This window comes from Dasypus novemcinctus, chromosome 5 (assembly GCF_030445035.2).
Source record: "Dasypus novemcinctus isolate mDasNov1 chromosome 5, mDasNov1.1.hap2, whole genome shotgun sequence".
Classification (NCBI taxonomy): Eukaryota; Metazoa; Chordata; class Mammalia; order Cingulata; family Dasypodidae; genus Dasypus; species Dasypus novemcinctus.
The window spans coordinates 124212464-124224613 of NC_080677.1; the positions used below are offsets into that span (position 1 = coordinate 124212464).

The following is a 12150-nucleotide window of genomic DNA, read 5'->3' on the forward strand; positions in this document are numbered from 1 at the left end:
AAGAAAACAGAGCTGGTGTGATGGGCAGGCATGGCAAGCTTACACAACAAGATGATGCAACAAGAGACATGGAAGAAAAATGTAAAGAGAGACACAACAAAGCAGGGAGCAGAGGTCCCCATGCCTCCTAAAGAGGATGAGCACGTAGCAAGCTCGTGCAACAGGCAGGCATAGTAAGCTTACATGACAAGATAATGCAACAGGAGACACAACAAAACAGGGAACAGAGGTGGCCTAAGTGATTAGGTGCCTCCCTCCCACACGGGAGGTCCCAGGTTTGGTTCCCGGTGCCTCTTAAAGAAATAAAGAAAATGAACAGACACAAGTGCAAATGATGAGGAGATGGGGAGAGATAAATAAATAAAATCAATCTTTAAAAAAAAAACAAACCCAAATACCTATACCTGCCATACCAGCTGTACCTGTAATACTCTGTATTTAGAAATCAGGGTTGCTCTGATATTCAAGGATTAATTAAAGGGGTTTGAAAACATTAAGGTGGCTTTAGACTATCAGAACAAGAGCAGTGGAAGAATAAAAATGAAATAAAAGAAGGAAAATGTTTAAGATAAATGGAGGAAGAGATTTCCCTATATGAAAGTGTAATATCTTAGAAGAGTATAAGATAGATGTAAAAAAGGAGTTGTCTCATTATATCTGCTCTATAAGAAAGTGCGCTTTTTTTTTTTTAAAGAGGCAAGTTTTTATTATCAGAGCAGAAAAGGTAATGGGAAAACAAACTATAACAATGGAAGATATGTGATCTTAGTGAATGTTACACTCCAACTTCTGAAGGGCAGAAGTTGGCGAGGCCATAACATCAAAGAACACATTTGGAATTTAGTCAATCATAAGCTTTATTGGGGCTTATGGACAGGAGAGAAACTTTGATGATGGCTGGGCACAGAATGAATACAGTTAGCACTTCGCAAAGAGATGAGAAAATGAGAGGTGATATACACGGGGATTTAGAACAAGGACATTCCATAGGGGTGACAATAAGGCCATTCCATGAAGTATGAGAACTGAGTTCCTGCTAGGGTCCCAGGACTGTATACATGGGGTCTGGTGATGTTTTCACTATGCCATAGGAAGGACATTTATCAACCCTTACTGCTTTGGAAGATTGTAGTTTATGCTACCATCTATGCACTCTCTCTTCTCTGTGGAAGGTTGTTAACTTTTGACATATGCCTCAGTCACACAGGTGGTTACATGCTGAGGACTTGGGGAGGGAGCCTGAGTCCCCGCAATCCACCCCCACATAGCTGCCTACCTTGACCATAGGACAAACATTGCACCCTCATTCCACAGCCACAGTATAAAAGACAACAGCTAAAGTGGTTATGTGTTTTTCAGTGCCAACTGCAATCCCACCTGGCACAAAGATGGCCAATGGGTAGAACCATCAGGGGACACACTCTACTCTATATCTAACCTTGATAGTAAAATTACACAGCTCAGGGGTAACCACCCCACATCATGGGTTCTCTCTTGTTGTTCTGGGCAGACAGGTGCAATATGATCCATGGTGACAGACTCAGCCATTAACCATCCTAAACCATTATATATAGTATATCCTAATAAAAGCCTGGGCTTATTCACCTGTTCTCTTACAAGGGAAAAATATGTAATTACGAGTCTCACTGAAGACAGCAGCTAATCTCAGTCTTAAATGAAAAGATCTTGGTCCAAACTTGTTGATAGGTCATATTCTGCCATGCCAGCAAGGTGTTCCATGCTGTCCAATTTGCAGGAGTTACAGTCCAAAGAAGGCCAGTAGTACCCAAGGATGGTAGGTCTGTGCAAACCCAACGTTGGGTCCAATTGTGGGCATGTATTATTGCCAAAGCCCACTGGAGAAGGGTAATCGCTAGGACTCTATGGGTGAAAAGAAAGATTGTTTATGGGGAACAGTAAGGGACAGAGTGCTAGTCTAACAGTATACAAGCAACATTTCCATTAGTAGATAACAAAGTAGTCCAAGATTTCAAACTGGGCTTGTAACCAGGTATTTGGTGGGCTTTATTCTGACCAGCCAGATTCCTGCTTCTTATACTAACCTACCTCAACTGCCGCCTCAGAGAGTTCACACCTTATTCTTAAGGGGGAGCTGAAGGGTGATGGTCATCATTTTTCTGCAGCTGCTTCTTGCTGGTTAGGTGCAGAAGACCCTGCCTTGATGAGGTGTGAAACTCTCTGGTTATTCTATTGAGGCTGAGGGAAGGTGAATCTGGCATCCTGTTTGGAACTGGATGAAATCCCTGCATGACTAATCTTGTTCTGGAAGGCACTGATTCTGAAAGAAATAAACTTAGAATTTTGAAGATACATGGCCTTACTAAGAAGATAAAGAAAATGGTGGTAAACAGCCCCAAAAAGCGGACCAGTCATGACATACTGGGCCATGGAAATGAGAAAGGCCAGGTGCCTAGAGGTTACATCCTCCCAAAGCTGATGGACTTGATCTTGTAAGTTCCAAATGCTGTGTAGGAAACTGCCACCCCCAGTTCCCACAGTGGTGGTTATGCTTAGGATAGCTAGGAGAGGTATGAGAGTCACTACCTAGACATACATTCACAAAGGAAATATAGGCAACAACAAGATAAGCATATGGCAAGCAAAATAAAGATAATATTTAAGGGACGCATTTTTTAATCTTATAGGTTCATTAATTACTTGGATAATATATTAAATTTACGAAGAATTTTAACATCTTCAATATCTTTCTGCATATGATCTAGAATAGAAGATGTCATTATATTCATCAGGTATATAGGTACAGTACTTAATGCTAATCAATGCACAAGTTCCTCTTTGAGCTGAAGTTAATATATCTAAGCTTCAGGTTTGCAATACCATACGTGCTGTCTCTCCATGGGAGCAGGCCATAATGCCAATTGTGTCTGTTTAGTTTCTATTCATATTACTCTGGTAATTATTATTTGACTTGGTATATCCTTCACACAGCCAGCATGCTGTAGCACCATTGGCCCCTTGGAGGGAATCTCCAGTGTTTAACCATACTGATGCATAGTCTTCTTTAGCACTATGAAACAGAACCAGTTTGGAGGCAATGTCCACCGTAAATCTGGCCATCAAGCCATTGCTGGTTGCAGCAGGAGTCTAAAACTACAACGTCCTCTCCATCCACTTCAGGAACATAACCAGAGAAATGGTAGATACCTTTATTACTTTAGGGGTCAATGATCAACCTGGCCAATAACTCAAATGGAGAGGCACCATGCAGTGTACTGAATGCCTAGTCTTAATGCACAAGAGAGTTTGACAATACTGAATCTATCTCTTTCAATTTTCATACACTTTCTAAATACTTCCAATGCAATCTATAACATATTAAATGAACTTAACTATTTTTAGTACTTTACTTTTTACTTCTACACCTTTGCCATGATTATGCTAATTATCAGGTATTTTACCTTAGCAGCATAGGAAAAACCACTTTCTCCATTATTTTATGAAAACCTAAGATTCCCAATGAAATCAAGATTATCTTCCCCCTACCACAACATTAATATGCAGATTGAGGTGACCTCTGACAGGTTTCCCTATGAAAAAGTTGTTTTTTGTTATTAATATTGATTTAAGTTTCTAAATAATAATGGCTTCATGGAATTAGCCATCTAAGTGCTTTAGTTTATAAAATGCTTTTGCAAACTTTTCATAACTATCCTTAATTACATAGACTTCATCTCAAGACAAATTACACCTTTACAAAACACATTCCATTACTTAATGCTACCATCTATAATAACTTCTACAACTTTTTATATTCTTCCAAGTTTTGTCTTACATATTTCTACCTTGGTTTTATGAAAACCAGCCTTCTTATCTTAGGACAAATCACATTCCCTTAAACAAACATCAAATTTTAGTGAGCATTGACTATGGACCCACTTCCACAAAACTTTTGCTGTGAATTCACTTCCACAAAACTTATACTTTCTATACCATTTAAATCTTATGTTCCTCATTCTGTGAAGAAAAAAAAACTATTCATTTCAATTTAGGCAAGAACAATTTTTTAAAGGAGTTTGTAACAATTTCATTAGCCAAAAACTTACAATTTTCATCATCATAAAGATCTAATACAAATAATGCTAATTTAGGAAAGACCTCAATTTCATTAAACACAAACTTGCAGTTTTTAGTATCTTAAAGATTTAATACACATAACACTAATTTATTTTATTAGTATCCTATAAACCTAGGGGGATTGCACCCAAGCTAAATAAAATTGGAACAATTATAGTTTATGCAAGAGATGTACTTTTTTCTTCCTTTCTCCATAGGAGGCTAAAATCTCTTTTTTCCTTTAATAAAACTCTAAAATTGTGAATAACCTTAAAAGCATACTGACTCCCAAGTTCTGGAATATATAATTGTTTAATTTGTTTTAATCATAATTTAGAAAAATCTTTCCATAATTTTCCAGAATTTTTTCTTTATTTACTGACTTTTGGCCTTTGGATTATGACTGTCATTTCAAAAGCTGTTAAAATTTAAATGAGGAACTATAGGACAGACTACACAAAACAAGGTTTATTCTGTAATATCCCCTCTTTCCCTATTATTTTAATTTCCAGTCACAGTAGACAGAATTCCAGGCTAAACTCACATCTTCCCTATCTTTCCACACTCAGCCCATTCTCTTAGCTTCCTAAACCAGTTTTACTGGAATTCAGACAAGGTTAAGAGAAGACCCTGGGGGTAGGATAGGCTATAGAAAAATTATGGAAGAAAGCAGGGTAAACTTTTTAGTTTCTTTCCTTTAAATAATTTCTTTATTCAAATTTTAGGTGGCTTTTTATCCTGTTTGGCTTCTCCAATTCAGTCTTGAGGAGTACTTGTGTACCAATATAAGCATTTATTTAATTTTTGGCAATTTGAATAGAACTCTTTTAAGAATTTTCATTTGGTAATTTAATATTACCATGTGGAGGTATGAAAATATACACTAGACAAACAGACAAACACAACAAGAGTTAAGACACACCAAGAGAAACATAAAGCTCACTAATTTGACTCATAATTCTCATTCCTCTGGTATGGCTGTGTCCAAGCTCTTCATCATTTCACATATCTGATTTTTATTGCTTTTAAGATCTCCTCTGGAATCAGTGTTACCTCTAACATGCAAGCTTATTCTTGGACACACCTTTATTAGTAACCAGCAACCAATTAGGAATATTTGAGCAGTATAAATGCAGTTAATCACTAATAAAGCAGTTTAGACTGACAGACACGTAACACATATATTCTGGATTACTCTTCAGGAGTACACTTAGACTTGAAGTTCAGGAGTAAGCTATTGATCTTTTTAACACCTTGATAAAAATTCTGATCAAAATAAAATGTGGCCAAAACTTAAAACACTGTTGAAATAACATCCCCTTTAAACTTTCAGTTTTACATTTTAAAAATGATTTTCCTATCTGTTAACTGTTCTGGCAGCACCTGCTCTTCTCCCATCAGAGATTTCGGGAAGTCCCCGTACTTGCACAGAGTTCCACAACAGTCAAGCAAGTAGGCAACTCTATATTCTCTTGATGGCCCCCATTCATCGGAAGTGCAGCCATACCTTTTCCCATGGACGTTATTGGTCAACCTTGGATTCCCCCGTGGATTCTCCTTTCCCACACTGATTGTATCTTCTGGACTCCAGTCACCAATAAGCCTCTCACTGAACAAGTCTGATGGGAAAAGCCCATTTCTTTTTTTTTTTTTTTTTTTCCGTTTTTTTGTTTTTTGTTTTTTGTTTTTTTTTTTTGAGACAGAAATTTTTTTTAATTGACTTTGTAATAATATTACATTAAAAATATATATGTGAGGTCCCATTCAACCCCACCCCCCCACCCCCCCTCTCCCCCCCCAACAACACTCGTTCCCATCATCATGACACATCCATTGGATTTGGTAAGTACATCTTTGGGCACCTCTGCACCTCATAGACAATGGTTCACATCATGGCCCATACTCTCCTCCATTCCATCCAGTGGGCCCTGTGAGGATTTACAATGTCCGGTGATTACCTCTGAAGCACCATCCAGGGCAGCTCCATGTCCCAAAGATGCCTCCACCTCTCATCTCTTCCTGCCTTTCCCCATACCCATCTGCCACCATGTCCACTTTTCCCAATCCAATGCCACCTCTTCTATGTGGACATTGGATTGGTTGTGTCCATTGCACCTCTATGTCAAGAGGAGGCTCAGATTCCACATGGATGCTGGATGCAATCCTCCCATTTTCAGTTGTAATCACTCTAGGCTCCATGGTGTGGTGGTTGTCCTTCTTCAACTCCATCTTAGCTGAGTGTGGTAAGTCCAATAGATCAGATTGTAGGTGCTGGAGTCTGTTGAGGCTCAGGACCTGGCTATCACATTGTCAGTCCAGAGATTCAAATCCCCTAAATATATCTTAAACCCCAACATTAACTGCACCTCCAGCACATTAGCATGAAAGTCTTATGAAGGGAGATCCCATTTGAGTCCAGATTCATCACACATAAACACCATTTCCAAAGAGGGGCCATCTGCCCTGGTAGTTAACCCCATCGGCCATGACCATAACTCCCATGGGTCTCTTTAGCCCTCAAAGGAACCAATATCTGGGGGTTGTATCTGCTTTATCTGTCTCTCTGACTCTGCTCAGTTGTGTTTCAAACCTACTTCAGGTCAGAGCTTTCAGGGTAGAAAAAAAAATCAATTTCTCACTTTCCTGGTATATAAACTACAAGGACTTTAATTTAGCACATCACACTCTGCCTCCCTTAACTTTGAATAGATTTATTAAAGAAAAAAAAGAAAAATATAAACTAGAAACTGTCAGATGATCTCAGTTGTACCTCCTGGAATTGTCAAGCAGTGTTGGTTCATTCTCATTTCAGAAGGAAGAGAAAGCAGTAGTCACAGACTATGCTGAATTATGCACTGCTACAAACACACGTTCTTCACCTTAATCTGCATCTGTGAGTGTGATTCTCATTGTAAATGGGACTTTTGGAAGGTGTCATTTTTAGTTGATGTGTGGCAAACTGAACCAGTTGGGTCTTACTCCAAACCAGAAAGGAAAGGTCATCACCATGTAATGGGAGGCAGAAAAACAAATCGAGGAACCCCAAGACTTGCCAGCAACCAGAACCAGAACACCAGGCTCCAGGAGAAAGCAAGTCTGGCCAGTATCTTGATTTTGGACTTCTAGGCCCCAAACTGTGAGCCAGAAAATTCTTGTTTAATCCAAACTATTGTGTGATGTTTGTGATAGCAGCTCTGGCAAACTGAGACACAGAGCTAGGGAAATTGTGCCCCCGCCACCCCCGCCCACCTTGGACTCAAAACCTCTGGAAATTAAATATGGATTATTTCTAAGTTAGAATTTTCCTTCCTGCTTTTTGTTCCAGTTAAAGCCTCCAAAATAGGCTTAACAAGTCCTGTCAGGCTGATTTTCCCTCTTTCCATCTCTTTTGCGTGTTTCCCAAAAGCTTCTTAGGTCTTGCTACCTGGTTTCACTTCATGAATTGTATTCCTTGTGGAGAACTGATTGAAAACAAAATAGGTTGTATGTTCAGTCTCTTCCTGGGTAAGGTGTGGCATGAAACTCTGCCTGCACTAGAAGAAAGGAATATTATGTGGGTTCTTCCTACCCTAAATCCAGGTAGTCTATTGGGAAGGTTAGTGGGTGGGGGAATTTTGGAGTTCTTTAAACCACTATTCTTGAAACTATAATAAATCCAAACTGTGGTAACAACAATGTATGAAGGAGTCCTAGGTATCATTCTATTGACTCTTAAATTTACGAGCATGGCCCCCACACTGAAAAAATTATCAGCATCTTATCATGAACATCCCTCCAGGGAAAACAGAAGATAAGTACGGAGAGAGCTCCTTTTCCCTGAAAGGGAGGGCAGTGGTGTGATGGAGATTTTTCTCTCACTCTATATCAAACTCTCAGGAGCTGAGCTAAGCAGAGACTAAAATAATCTCTTCTGAGAGAAATCCTGACTCTGTCAGAGCACTTTTTTTCCAAGAAGATGCTTGGTGGGTTTCAATATTAATCACAGATTTTTTTTTCTTGTTTGTAAAGATTTACCCAACTCATATCGAGCCTGTCTTTTTGGTTTTAGCTGTAAATTAGAGGTAAATTTGTTATATTTTCTAGTCTTTGTTCACTATACAATTTTGGATAGTCTGTAATGAAATTCCATAATGTAAAATGTAATTTTTATTGTCTTTGTTTTTTAATGCCAAATTTCTGCATTTTATAGCCTTAGTACTAGGATAATGTAACTAAAAGTTAACATCTCTTTCAGATACACCTATTGTGGGTAATTTACTTTAATGTATTTAGTGTTGAATTTCTTGTTTAAATTGTAAAACGAAATAGCAGTTTGTGAGGTTTGCTTATAAATTTCTATTGTCTCACGAAATTAACTAGAGTTTTTGTGAAATAAAGGGCCTAAACTGACACAAAATAAACTTATGATACAGAAGAAGAGTGTCCTGAAAGTCTTATTTTTGGATATGGACTTCCTTTTACTGAATTTTTAAAAAATGACAATAGAGTGTGAGTTCTTCTAATGGTCTTATCAATCCAAGCAAGTAATACGTGCCATCAGGCAGGAACTGTCTTAAATACCCTCAGCATGAGGCATATGGCAGGACATGTTAGAAGTTTAGAGAAAACCTGTGGACTTCACATTTTGTGTTTTATCTACCTGCAGATAGGAAGAAAATTAATGCTACTTATCAATCATTCTATACTAGCTTATTTTTTACCATCATCATGAATTATTAGAAATATCATTTCCAGATCTTCACTGCCCCCAAATCTTGCAGAAAAACTGAAAGGAAAAGGATGATATTTTTCTATCTAATTTACAGACACTGAATCTTACAGTTGAAAGGGACCTTAGAATTCCTCTAGTTCAACTTCTCACATGACACAGGATGCCCATCTTGAATAGATGGCCAATCAGTCTCTGGTTTAAGGCATTCACTGTCAGAGAGTTGAGTCCTAATTAAACAACCAAATTTCAATTATAAAATTATTTCAGCTCTCAATAGTATCTACTATGAATTCTGATCTTTTCTTTGAATCAAGACAAATGTTTACTCACTTTTGTTTATATACATTTCAAATATAAATTATCAGAAAATTTGAAAGGAGAGCTCATAGATATGAAATTTTCTGAGATTCTTACTTTAAGGAAATTTTGGACCAGAAAAGAATATAGAGACAGGCAAGAAAACAAAGACAATGGTCTATAACTTAAAACCTCAAAATACTTACTCTGTCATGGAAGAATTTGACAAGCTACAACAAAGTACAGATTTGGCATGAAAAATAATAAATTGTTTTTATTTTATTTTATTTTACTTATTGTTAAAGAAGCTACCAATATGTTAAAGATTTTATGCATGTAAGTCTTTTGTTTGAGGTATAGTTCTAGGCTTGGATATAGGAAAATATTTTTTTAAATCTCAGGCCAGGACTCATCAGGAAATCTTTTAATGGGTTTAATCATCTAATCATTTTAATGTCTACACATGCACACACAGACAGATATAAGATATAATTACACATACAGAAAGGTGACTCATAACTATATTGTGATCATGAAACAACAGGACCAGAGTTGACAGTCCATGGGCATAAAAGCCAAAAGACAGTGATCTCTGTTTTAAAGCTAGCAAAAAAAAAAAAGACGAACTGCCACTCAACTTAATTCAAAATCATGTCATTAGTAACATAGTAATTTTGGTGGTAGACCAAGATTGTGTTTAATATGTACATACATGAATGTTCCTTTATTATAAGATGTTAAGAATATGATGGTATATGGGAAAAATACAACTAATGTAACTTATATACTATAGTTAGCAGTAATTTTGTAATAAAGGCAAAGAAAGTACTGCATCAATGCTAAAGGCCAAAAAAGGAATGTGGAATTTAGTTTTATGGGATATGCATATGATCAAGCATTGTTTACCGTTTGTTCTTCATTTTCTTCATTAAGAGGAGATCCCAGTCATGCCATTTATCCAATCTGTGCTCATTTATTTATCTTTCTAAACACTGGAGAAATAATTGAGTTTGTTTTCAGGATTAAGTAAGATAAATGTGCTTGAGCAGGATTTTTTAAAGTAATGCTTCCATAACTTGCTAAGCTGCCCTTTGTTAATGTTATTAATAATTTTTTAAATTGAAATAAAGTTTACTTTTAAAAAAAGTATGCCATTAGTAACATTCACAATATAAGAAATAATTCATGCTTTGAAGACCCAAGTTTGTGAGAATACCTAACAGAAGGATCCCTGAGATTTCCTCACCCTTCTTTCCTTCCTCAGGTACAGATTTATTTACATGGGACCAGCTCACAGTCACACTGTGCACATATGTACACTCTGAAACAGAAAACACAGGCAAACATGTGATAAAATCATCACAAACCTGAGCAAAGTGTCCACCACTATGAAGACATTTAAGTATTAACATGTCTGAACTGGTGAAAGGTGGTTTGGAAATAAAGATTTACTGAATACTGTAACAGAATGCTGGCATTTAGCTTATCAAAAGTAACAAGATTTCCTTCCCTTTGATTTGTAACACATGTTTTTTTCACTCACATGTTTTTTTCACTCATCAAGGGACTAACACAACAAAATCTCATGGAGGTTTTAGGATGTCTTTTCTTATGAAGCACTTTAACAATGATGCACAGATCCACCAGGCTTAATCACTCCTTGAGACACAGACTTAACTAGCTATGTTGTCTTTCGTTTAGGGAACTGGAGGAAAATCAGACCTCCATCACAGAGTTCATTCTACTGGGATTTCCCCTTGACCCGAGGATTCAGATGCTGCTCTTCAGACTCTTCTCCCTCTTCTTCATCTTCACCCTGCTCTGGAATGGGGGCATCCTGGGGCTGCTCTTACTGGACTCCAGACTGCACACCCCCATGTACTTCTTCCTCTCACACCTGGCCTTCCTCGACATAGCCTATGTCTGCAACACAGTGCCCCAGATGCTGGTAGACCTCCTGAACCCAGCCAAGACTATCTCCTTTGCTGGCTGCATAGCACAGACCTTTCTCTTCATGAGTTTTGCTCTAACAGAATGCCTTCTCCTGGTGGTGATGTCCTACGATCGGTATGTGGCCACCTGCCACCTGATATTCTGCCATCATGAGCTCAAAGTCTGCATCACTCTAGTACTGACAGCCTGGATTTTAGGAGTCCTCCTCACCTTAATATATGTAGTGTTTCTCTTGCCCTTGTCCTTTTGTGGACCTCAAAAAAACTACTTTTTTTCTGTGAAATTATAGCTATTCTCAAACTTGCCTGTGCAAACACCCAGGCTAATGAAACGATGATCTTGACTGGGGCAATGTCTGTGCTCCTGGACCCTTCTCCTCAATTGTGATAACTTATATTCATATTCTATATGCTATTCTAAGAATCTAGTCAGGGGTGTGGCGCCAGAAAGCCTTCTCCATCTGCTCCTCTCACCTCTGTGTGGTGGACTCTTTTATGGCACAGCCATTATCATGTATGCTGGACCCAGATATGGGAACCCCAAGGAGCTGAAGAAATATCTCCTCCTGTTTCACAGCCTTTACAATCCCATGCTCAACCCCTTGATCTATAGTTTAAGGAACAAAGGTGTCAGAGCTGCCCTGAGAGGGTGTTTGCGAAGGAGAGAGCTTCATGAAAGTCTTATGAATAATAAAATAATTTACGGTTAAGGGGATCTGAGAAGTCAACTCATCCAATTCCTGTGCAGAATATATAAACATGCTATAGACAACCTTTTCTTCTTTAAATTTTTCCTATGGCTCTCTCCCAAGTAAGCCTTTCCATTTCCCTCCCTCTGGCATTGAGAGACAGTGCGGCAAAATAATATGGAAACATCGTCCAACTAGCTACATAGTGCACAAACTTTAAAGTGGCTGTGTGAAAAGTTCTAAATAGGAGATAAAGCCCTACTTCTTTCTTTCTGTAAGCTGGACTAGTGGAAGAAATTTCATAGACTAAAATAAGTTACTGGTAGAATATTTAGCATAAAGGAGTTGGGAGAAATTTATAGCATAATTGTAATTTAATTATTTTTTAAAAATTCAGCAGGTATCA

The 12150-nt window shown here is 37.8% G+C and overlaps 1 pseudogene; it reads left to right on the top strand.

Moving 5' to 3' along the window:
• The first annotated feature begins 2268 nt into the window (after positions 1–2268).
• LOC101436507 (olfactory receptor 2A25-like) lies at positions 2269–11765 on the top strand (annotated as a pseudogene).
• The last annotated feature ends 385 nt before the right edge of the window (positions 11766–12150 follow it).